Here is a 12,516-nt window from a genome sequence, read left to right as displayed (position 1 = left end):
CGAAAATATTGTCCTGAAATTTCATTAAATTTTAGATTGTGCGAAAATTTGGTAAATTAAATTTCTGATTATATACGCATATTGTTAAATTTGATCAGTGCTATTCAAAATTTTCTTGCATGAAGATCCACTAAATTGACATATCGTCAGATTTATTGTAAAAGTAAAATAAATTCAGAATTTCATTATATTTATGAGCAATTTAAATGCAAAAGTAATTTAGGAATTTTATGAAAATATAAACACAAAAAAACTTCAAGGTAAATTTTGAAATCTAATTAGCTTTAACGTCACTTTAATGCAATTGCATTCAAAATATAGATGTACTTTAAATTACATTTACATTGTGTTAAATTCCAAAATTCATGCAGTGATAAATAACTTATTGACATGATGTCTCAAAGCTAGGCCAAGTTTACATTGAAAAATGAGGTATCAGTAAAAAATGATAATAAAATAAAGCATAAGAGGGAATGACATGTTCATAACACATAAAGAGGCGTTTTGTATAAAACCGAAGTTTTTGTGACAGCGGCCAAAATTGAAAAAATAAACATTCGCGGACCATCGCAAATATAAAATCAAAGACCTCAAGTAATTCATCCTTTCTTCTTGTATCTTGCATGTTTGTTTTTTCTTCTTCTTTTTCAATACAAGCAATTAAGATTGATTAAGCTATCTATTTCTTTCCTTCTCGATACTAATGAAAAATCATTATGAATGATAATCCATGCAATCAATATATGTATGTAGTGAAAATTATATTCTCTGGCCATTTCAAAGGCAAAACGTTTTGCATGTTTTTGAACGTGTATATGTATGCAAAATGAATGCTAATATTGAAAGAAATAGATGTATAACACTAACATTTCATGAACTGATAAAAACATTCGCGGACTAAAACAGGTATAAAATCATGAATAAATCCGTCATTTCTTCTTGCGCGTTTCCGAATTATTTTTACATTCAATCTAAATATCCGATTGAGAAAAAAATTTAATTCATCCTTATTTATTTGTAGTGACAAACACATTCATGTATAATCGCCATTGTAAAAATCAAATGCATGCATTAATTACTCCTTCTGCTGCATATTTCCAACGCTCGTGTATACAATGCAAATAATTATAGAAAAAGAAATCAACTAATCCATCCCTGTTTTATACAAATATATAAGACCTTCCGTAGAATATAACACCAAAGACGTGTCTTGATACTTTACTTATGAAATCGATTCTAAAACTTTTACAGACGCAAAAAAAATGATATAATAAATCATCTACCTCATAGCAGTTTGTTTTTTTTTTTTAAGAGAAAAGGACATTTTGAGCGAATTCCTCGATTTTTGAGCGTGATCGCGAAAATATTCTAGTGCAATAACTTCCTACTTGTACTCGCATTTTTTATTCTTACTCGAATTTCTCGAGATCCTGGTCCCACCGACCTTCCATAAGCCAGCTTGATGGCTTCCTCACATGAAGAATTCAACACCCCGAGTGAGGCTTGGACCCACATCGGTGAGGGGCAAGTTGTTTGAAGTCAGCGATCTAAACCACTCGGCCACTGAGGCCCCATCCTGGTAGGTCGGACCTTTAAACCAACGTGTAGATAACATGGCATTTTGATTATTAAGAAAGCATATAATTAACCGTAGTCGTTCAGTTTAGTTCAATTCAGAGAGCTATAAAATGATTTTTATACTTCTTTGTTTAATTCTAGCTGTAACTTATGAATTATTAAGTGAAATATGTGTTCGCATTTTCAAAATAATTCCGCAGATGCTTCTATGTATACTACGGTTGCATAGCGGGGACATAGGAAACATTTTATTTATCACGTGCGCACGTGTTAGCTACCACGTGCGAACGTGTTAGCTAACACAAGCGAACGTGATAGCTAACAAGTGCGAACATGCCCCCTCTACGCTACCGTGGTGTACACAGTTCCAAGTTATTTCTCGTGGTTGTAGTTTCCGTTGGTAGTGACCTGGCACTTATGAATATTTCGTGTATTTCCGTATATTGATTTTCAGTGTCCGATCACAAATAGCGATATAAATATTACATAAATAATTATATAACTCTTAATTGATATTCTGTTGCATGTGCAGGTAGCTGAGTGGACAAGCGGTATTGCTTCCAATATCAGGGTAGTGGATTCGAACCCTACCTGTGACCATACCTATTCCCCCAAATTTTATATGCAAACTTTACCAATACCACTTATTTGATCAAACGTAGCGTGATATCTATGGTCTATTTATTAAAAATTATCATATTTACTCGTTGTAACAAAGTGGAATAATTTGTTTAAAGTATTTTAGATAAAAAGGCATGTTACCCGTCATAAGCGTACCAGAATATGAATACTACAAGAGAAAACAATTAAAATTAAAAAAATATATATATATGAAACATAAATTAATATAAAAATAAAACAGGTATCGTTAACATTACATTACATTACGTTTAAAAAAATGATATCCGTGGTAACTTGTGTGGAAGTCAGACCCACAGTGACACTGGTTAGCTGTATAATATAGATATTTTCAGGATACAAATATTAGGCAAATTAACGAAAACGCCCGAAAATATTTGCAAAGATTAATGAGTGCCAGGTCAAAACTTACGGACAATATACGGTTATTATTATTATTATTATTATTATTATACCAGATTTATATAGCACCCTTTTCATGATAATCACGTTCAAAGGCGCTTTACAGCAACTGCAGCCACACAGGGCGCGAAATCATCCTCTACTAGTACAGACACAGAGCGATCTGACCAGAGGGACAGAGTGAGACAAAGCCCCCACAGAGAGATCAGAAATCAGATACAGACTTGTCCGGCTAACTTAGCGTAGCTCGTTGCGAATAGACAGTCTGGTTCTTTAACGTGCCCAGTGTATAGCACTGATACACGCAAGGATTGCCTGGGTTCCTGACCAGTACACCTCCATTATGAAAATAAACACAATTGTCTAACATAGACTTTTCATTAAATGCTATATAAGTATTTGCACTGATTCATCCATCTCTTGGTAAAAAAACTGTACATATAGGTTCTGCGGTACAGTTTTACTGCAACATTAATTGATAATAATTGTATGCATATTAACTAAATTAATGAGATAATCGGAATGGCCTAATTTAACCCTCTGCCGTTTAATGGATCGACCAATCAGCGCGCGTTCATCTAGCCCGAGGCGATAACATCTGGCTGAAGTGACCGCAGGCACTAATCTGTATATTGCAAAAATGTCTTGACATTAGCGTTATTCTGCAGAGGTAGATGGAGTCTCGGGTAAGTACTTATTTGATTTAATTTTTGATAAACTGAATTAGACAGATTTTTTTCTCAAAATGACTTCTTTTTGTAACACGGCAGATCATGAATTACATTTCAATTAATTGGAAACACGAGTTGCTGCGATTTAAAGGAAAATATTTAATGTAGATCATAAAAATGTCAATTTACTAAATTATATAATTATAATATGAAAAGGGAAATTCAGAATAGCCGTTAAGTAGTTTCATTCATTCGTGAAATTTTTCATTTATTCAAGCACAATTAATTTAACAATTATTTTATTCATTCTTCCATTCATTAGTAGACAAGAATTCCAGTCACAAAAAGTTGATGTTGCAAGTGTTTGAAATAAAAGAAAATATCGTGCAAAAATATTTCATGAATACCATTGTGGTTAAATGAGAAAAAAAGTTGTAAAGACCAAAAAAAATATTTCGCAGAATCAAAGTAGCCAAGGCTAACTTCTTTACGAATGAATTAGGCGGCAGTTACATTCATTTATTCGATCAAAGCTGGAATCTCATGAAAGCATTCATGAAGTTAGTATTTACGATCTTTTATCTTTAGAAAATGGGTAATCTAACTGACAAAATAACGCATTTCTAGACTAAAATGTAAGCGGTTGTGATGCGTATTATTGTGTCATAGTATCATATAAAAAAAAAAGTTTGGTTATAATAAAATTTCAGAAGATTTCTTGTAAATATATGAAACATGATATTAAACATATGAGAAAACCAGCATAGCGACTTTGCGATCTGCATGGATCCAGACCAGCCTGCGCATCCGCGCAGTCTGGTTAGGATCCATGCTGTTCGCTAACGGCTTTTCTAATTGCAATAAGGTTTGAAGGCGAACAGCATAGATCCTGATCAGACTGCTCGGATGCGCAGGCTGGTCTGGATCCAGGCTGATCGCAAACGCATTATGTTGGGGGTTTTTAACATGGCGCGGCTCATATTATTTTATCTATGTACAAAATATAAGTAATTGCTTAGCTCAGTCTTTTATTTCAAATATACGCCACCTACCGATTTTCAACGGACTATTACGAAATTTTCACTAATTAAATTGATAATATTTCCAAAAGACTGGTATATTTTCAGTTTTCTGTTATTATCCATTTTCCAGCCATGACCACAAACGTCTTTTTTTTCAGCAGAGCGCAAAATGACGTACTTTACAGGTTTTCTAAGTAGAGATTTTATATACAACAAAAATACAGCAAAAACTCTTTATTTTCTAGTTTGTGTTAAAATTATCTCTCCAATGATAAAAAAATTGTCACGTTTGTACTGATTCTTCCTACTGTCATAGTATTAATGAAAAGTGTAAAAATCATAAAAACTAAATTCCCGAGAAAAAGAAAAAAAGACGATACAAAGACAGAAGAAGGCGATACATAATTACAACGTACGAACCATAAAAATACCTATCACTTTAAAGTATATTAACATATTTTTATGACCCACCTTGAAACAACACTGGCCGGATATTGCTTATCCCTAGGCAATATTGTAATACACAATGAAATTTTAAGTGTGATTAAATATTTGGCACAGTTAGATTATTTTATGTTAAATGTAACTGTGTGCAATCTTGGGACTAAAATGAAAAAATAAATAAATAAATAAATAAAACAAGATAACGCAATTTTCAAACGAAACATTAAAATAATACCAAAACAGGCATTAAAGGCATTTGCCTCCAGATCGTTCAACAATATTTATTTTTTTTAAATCTCTGGAGATTAATGCTATATTTCTTAAGAATGCTTTGAAATTTAATTACTGACAGACTATATGTTACAGAAACACATGAGAATTAGTTGTTTTAACTACTTTTTATGATAAAAATTGAAAAGCGTTTGTATATTTAACGCGCATTGAACATCAAACCCTCCTCAGCGTTATTGGTAACGACAGCGGAAAACTTCTTTATTGCCGCGACAGTCCGGGTTCGATTCCTGACGCTGTCATCTTTTATTTTTCTTGATATGGTATTTTTAAATAATTGAGAAACAAACATTCCTATTCTGATGTTCGTAATATGACCAAACTTCAGTTTGAAAGATAGCCTTAATGATCTGATAGTATCAAATATTCGGTAACACTTATACGAAATAATGTAAATTATATTGATACTCTGATATCTTTTAATATTTCATAAAGGTTAATCTATAAGATTTGGATACATGTGTCTAACAATTATACTTGTTTTCTGTTTCATGCTTGAATACAGGACTGCTGAATTAAAAGCATTTTAACATGAAGAGATAAGACGTTTTTGGTGAATATTTTACTTGTCTAAAATAAATCTTAGTGAGAATATCATACTTACCGCGAGACTGGAAATTTTGGAAACTCTTCAGATCATTTAATAAAAAAAAAAAAAAACATTTAGTGGCAAATATATCGTACAGAATTTGTTCAGTCACAAAGTTTTAAGAAATGTTTAAAATAAAATATAAAAAATATACTAGCAACGCGACTCATTATGTCGCTTTCATATATTTAATAAAAATTGTACAAAAGAATTATTGTGCATCTAACAATATAAGAAAACCACCGGGAATCGCATAATGGCTGGCAGGTTATAGAACACTAATATAGCATAATAAGGACGAACAGGTTATGGGACTCTATTTTGTCATTACTTTATGTCAGTTTGAAGACAATTCTTCAAAATGAGGTAACTATTGGACTGGTTACGTGTGTCGGCACTATGAACACCATGCATGTTATATAAAATATAATGTTAGGGATAGATTTTAACGTAATATAACCATTAAACGCAAATGAAACACTAAATAACTTGACTGTATATCTAGTTTCTTTTCGCGACGAAATGAGTAGTTCACTTAAATGATGTCATCCCTGCCCACACGTCATTTCATTCGTCATATTTTCACAACATTTATAGCGTTAAAAGATATAATTCTCTATATCTGTTAACTGCAAGAGTCCATTTATATAACCTTTAATGCTTTCAAATTTTATTTCAGGTTGACACAAGAGATTTTTCAATGAACTCCAACTGGACGACGATTTGTTTTCACGACAGAGAATACGCTTACCTTATGTGAGAAGTTTGGTCAACAGATGCTGACAGACAGCCCGGATGTGCTGCTCGTTCTCAGTGACATTCGTACCTCAGCAGTTAAAAGCTAACATTTATTGAGATCATGAAACTGAATATTTCCATGTGGTGCATCGTTTGTAACCTGCTTACATATTGAATTCAAACACAGAATGCAACATGCATCTTTTCAAAGCGCTAAACTTGAATACATTTTCAGACATTAGAAGGGGTGTACTGCTCTTCTTAGCAGACGGCAAATCGAAAAGCCTATAGTGGGAATCAACATTCACTGGAATAACGAAACATTTACAAACAGTAATAAAAGAAGTGGTACTATACTGATTTGTTGCGTTAACGGTGCGGCGCATATTTAAATGTGCGAATTGTTAGTTTTTCGATTAGAAACGAACATTTAGAAATGCATAATGTTATTGATTACTATAAGATTCTTTCACTGGTTGTAGGTGCAGATGGGAATTTCCGGCCTCGAGGGTAACTGTTTAGCAGTAACGAGGCTCCAGCCGAGTTACCGCCTAAACAGTTACCCAAGAGCCGGATATTCCCATCTGCACCTATAACCGGTAACAGAATCTTTTTCTTGCATACCGATTTCAAGAAATAATAATAAAGATAAAATCAATCGAACGGCTTTATTTATAGAACTATTTCTTACAGCAGCGTATTTAAACAAAGCGCGGGAAGCAACGTCCGTAAACAGGAAAGATATCATGACGTTTCGTAGACAAATAACAATGTTTAGTTCCGATTTTTGTTTTATCAGTTGCAGCGCAACGTTATGAATTTTTGATAAATAACGTGCTTTGAATCGAGAAATATACTATCAGGAACAAAGAGAAACTGTCAAGGTATTGGATTTTTATTTCGTTTTAGAAATAAAATATAAATAACTACATGAATCATCTACATATATGTAGTTCGTAATACGTCATTTAAAGCACGAGACTCATCTTACACCCCGGAGTGTGTAAGATGGATTTTTCCAGCACCGGTAAAAATACCGGAAATCCCCGTCTGGTATGCAAGAATTACATTTTCTGCTTATTTCATTTGGACAAGAAATAAAAATAACTCTTAATCGTACGAAAAAAACTGTTTTGTAAAAAGTATTTATGTTATATACAATGTTAATTTAATCTGACTTGTTTCCATTGATGATTATGTTTTTCTCATACCCTGTCTTTGTCTTGGTTTTTCCTAACATACCATATTCTGCTATAGGTTTGTTTAACCTTCATTCTATGTCATCTTTCAGTGTGTGCACCATATACCAGATCAGTTCTGATAAAATTAAAATACGGGGTAGTGCATATACGGAAAAATCTGGACTACGTATATTTTAACAATACTGGTCCGTGTATTTCCCGCATACGATTCAGTCTGTATGTGACACAAATACGGGATCTGTATCCTACGTATATCTTGCATATACGGGAAAAAACCCTGGCCCGTATATCAACAAAATACAGTTCCGTATATTCCCGTATATCAGATGCAAATAAATTCCGTATATGCCACATGTACGGGATCCGTATATTACGTATACCATGCATATACGGGGCAAGTCCGTAGCCCGTATATCAAAAAATACAGTTCCGTATATTCCCCGTATATGTCAAAAATACGGGATCCGTATACTACGTATATCCGGAATATACAGGCTCGTATACTTGTTCCGTATATTCTAAAATACGATAAGTGTACGGAATAAATTTCAAATTTCTTCGAATACATGAAAATAAAATTTATGTTAAAGCAGGACACTAATAAACACCATTTCTAATGGATTTTTTTTAAAACTCGTATATTTCATATATACGGAAAATATACATATATGTATATTCGGCGTATACGGGATCCCGTATATGCAAGACAAATATACGGACTTCCCGTATACTAGATGTTCCGAATACGGGATTGTATACTAGGTCCGTATATTTGTAATATACACCCCGTATACTCCCGTATTTTCGAAATATACGGGACCGTACACTCCCGTATATTGACCCTTTTTTCGCAGTGTGTGTTTAAGGAACGTAGCATTCCCTTTTGAATATTTATCCTTGTTCCACTTCTCCCCTCCACCCCCCATGTCTACGTCTACACCTTCCACCCCCATCCCCTTTTCTGTATTTTGCATAAAATTAAAAAGTACTTGCTGGATTTTTGAAGCAACCCGTCTATAATATTTTTCCGTTGCAGCTTCTTTTTGTTGTGGGCCTGTTTTGCAAATGTGGGGCTCTATAGCTGTGTTTGGGGTGCTCAGTTCTTCCGGGAAATCTACCATTACATTTTATTTTCTATTAGCTAGTCTTAAACATTTTCTTCAGCCTGTCAGTGTTATGAAGTGTTTCGAGCAGAACCTCCTTTCTAACATTAGTCCATTTTGTCGTTTTACTTGTCTCAGCAAATGCAACATATCCCGTACCTCTTCGGATGTAACATCATACAACTCGGCATTAACGTCATCTACTATATTTTCGAAATCGTAAGGAAGTGTCTGATCAAGGTCTTGATTGTTGACTTGGATTGTGTTATTTGGAGTATCGATAATCTAATTTGTATCCATCTGTTCTTCGCCAATGTTAAGTAATACTTCAGACTGAATAGCCATGATATCACTGCACGCATGTATATTTGGTCAATTGTTGTTCCTTCGTGTCCTTTTACTCCACTAGTCGTAGAAACTGGAGCTCCGTCAGTGAATGTCTCCAATAAAACCTTTCTAGTTGCGTCCACCTTCACTTTGTGATCTCTATTTACCAGTTGCATTAATTTCACTATTTCAGGTTTTTTCATCTTAAAGGTTTGGTGCCATACATCATTCCTTAACTACAATGTAGTAAAGTGTTAGCGGTTCTCCATTTCTATTCCTAGCCATCAGTGTTATAAACTCCCCATCTGACGACGTAACGACGACGTCGATACCATTTTCAATGCATGTTTTTCTACAATAGTCAATCAATATTTCTGGTAACGTCTATCAAGACTATAACCTCTGTACACATACATTACTTGCACAGTAGACCTTTGGCGAAAGCTCCGAGTAAAATTTCGTAGGCAGTTTTAATACAAAATGGTATCAAAATGTTCGTTAGGGTAAATAAAATTCAGTCAGGATGGAAACCAGGCTCAAATATCCCAATTCAAGTTTCCGTAAGGCCCCAAAAGGGGGTCACGTGATAAAAAATAATAATGAATGTAAAATATGGTTTAAATTATAGATTAACGTATAACTTATATATATAATATAGTGGGAAAATTCAACAACATAATTTAATCTAAGGCAAATATTTCATTTTTACACAAAATTGTGTGTAAATATTTGATGTACATTGATACACATAAAAAATTGCCCAACTTTTCAAAATTCCAGTGCATTCGAAAACTAGGGAGAGCTATTCTGTTCACTCTGGTGTTGGTGTCGCCTTTGTTAACATCCTCACCTTGGATAAGTTTTGCATGTAAACTCATATCTTAGCACTCAATGTATGTGTTGGATTAAAAATTTATATAAGGCTTTTGTGTCATCTAACCTTTTGAAAAAAAAATCGATAAATCTTGGCTGAATTTAATACAAATTATGGTCCTTTTTCAACCTAGAACATTTGGTAAAAGTTTAGCGTGTACCTAAATAACAAGCTGTATAACTACAGATATTTGATTAAAACTTTACATAATGCTTTCAGACATCAAACCACAGGAAATAACCAAGATGAAAAAAAAAGGTTAATGTTTTGCGTTAAAAATGATTTTACGGCAGGGGGATTTTCCGTTAAAAGACATTAACAACTGATGCCAGTCTAGCTATGTCTCAATATCGACTAAAATCACACAAGATGTCAACTTATATAACCAATTTAAAGAACCCTTGGTTAAATTTATTTAAAAATATTGACTTAATTTGACTTAGAAAATGTGCTTGAAGTTTTGAATGCAAGTTGCTGTCATTACCAGAACAAAATAATAATTTGTATTCAATTGTAATAGACTGAAACACGGTTTTGTAAGTCTTGCCCTTTCACGGTCCAACTTAGAAGTTTTTGATAGTCGAGCGCACTGTCTTTTGGGCAGATATTGTTATTAAACCTTTATCGGCTTTTATCCATGGCCAGAACAGGCGCTTTTCAAAAATATTTTATTGAGGCAGTGGTACGCCACAAGACCAATTGACATTCAGTTTTTATGAAATGGTGGAGTCACCAGATGTATACTGCAATATAGAAAACCTCGTATAAAATTACACGTAATTGTTTGTAATCGCGTCAACATCACGCACACAAATGTTTTGCAAATGTACAAATCTTCAAACTTATCAAACTTAAAATCTCGGTCAATTTGTTAATCATTAAACAGTATCAAGACTATTACGGATATTTGATATTCCTTACTGATGATCGAATTTTTGTATATCGAAATGTAATTAATTCGAGTTTCTAAAGTGGTAGTTAGATGAATTACAACACAGGCGCCCATATGCTCATGCAACAAAGGTCATGCTTAGGCTGTCCTAAAGAATGGATGTTGCATTTGTACTTCTTGAGAGCATGAGGCTAGACATAAAAATTTCAAGGACGAATATTCATTAAGAAAAGCTACGTTCGAAGAAAGAACATCCCCCTCAAACAAAAAAAACCCAAATCAGTGATTGTATGGATGTGTACATGATTAACATTACATTTAATATACATTAATGGTCAGTTGCCAAAACAACACTTAGGAATTAAACCAGTAAAACGTGCATTATTATTATTATTATTATCATTATTATACCACATTAATATAGCGCCCCTTTCATGATAAACACGTTCAAAGGCGCTTTACATATAGCAAACGCAGCCACACATGGCGCGAAATTCATCCTCTACTAGTACAGACTCAGAGCGATCTGAGCAGAGGGACAGAGTGAGATAAAGACCCCAGAACAGAGAAAGAGAACAGTTTTAGATACAGACCTGTCCGGCTAACTTAGCCTAGCTCTTTGCGAATACACAGTCTGGTTCTTTAACGTTCCCGGTGTATAGCACCGATACACGCGAAGCCGTCTTTCCTGGGATGAACCAGTACATGCCTCTTAGTTCGGTGGGAGACACTCAAGAGAATCTCAGAAATTTCTAGTGCCTGGACCGGGATTCGAACCCCGGACCTATGACAGTCAAGTGTGTTACCACTAGACCACCGGCCCACCTATAAGTAGTAAACCTTTCTCCTAATCCGTCCAATTTTTCAGAGTTGCATAACAGTGTGAATAAAAAACGTGATGACAAAGTATGTACAATACAAAATGTTTCTGTAAATTTAGATACAAAGTAAGCCTGACCACTATAAAGACATGTACTCAGTCTTTTATTCTTTTATCCAGAGCAAAATAGGCTTCTAGAGCATAATAAGCCTTGAAGTGACCAAAAGACCGTTATTTTTTTAATGTTTAGCTAAAACTATATGGAGAGTCCTCAAGTTGGGATTTTGCCCTGACCATCACTTAGGAGCCAGAGAAATTGTTTAATGCAGTCATTTTACATAAAAATGCTTATACTCAGGAATCCTTACAAATAACACAATATATATATATTCTATGATCAAAATTGTCCGAATCAAAACTGTCTTCTTTTATTAAAACAAACCGATTTCACAGGTCCTGGATATTCTTGTTCCTATGAACCGTGATATTGTGACAGACAAAATGATACATCTAAGGAACAGAAACTTAAAAAACACAATACAAGGTAGATTTAATCGACAAGCTACATTCATCATAGTTCATATGATATGTCCGGATCATGATTCACATGACCCTCTCTGCCTCTTGTTGACGCAGCGATTGAAACTAAGTTTTTTTATTAATGGTGCATCTGTAGCCTGTTTCATTGACATTGGTTCCATGATTTCTGACTTTTTGAGAATGTGATGAATCATAAAATGTGAATAAGTAACAGCGCATGAAGTTAAATGCTGCTGCTAGCATGAGCAATTGGTAATTTTTATTTTTACATGTTACGGTGTTCGTTGTGTAACAGCATGTACATTTTAATTTGGTTTAATGCTGTTATTGATAGATTATTAAGTTACGTGATATTGCGAGTAGGTGCTTAAAATTGTTTCAAAA

The sequence above is a fragment of the Mercenaria mercenaria genome, unplaced genomic scaffold, assembly GCF_021730395.1.
Source record: "Mercenaria mercenaria strain notata unplaced genomic scaffold, MADL_Memer_1 contig_694, whole genome shotgun sequence".
In the NCBI taxonomy this organism is placed as follows: Eukaryota; Metazoa; Mollusca; class Bivalvia; order Venerida; family Veneridae; genus Mercenaria; species Mercenaria mercenaria.
This window is presented reverse-complemented; position numbering follows the sequence as displayed.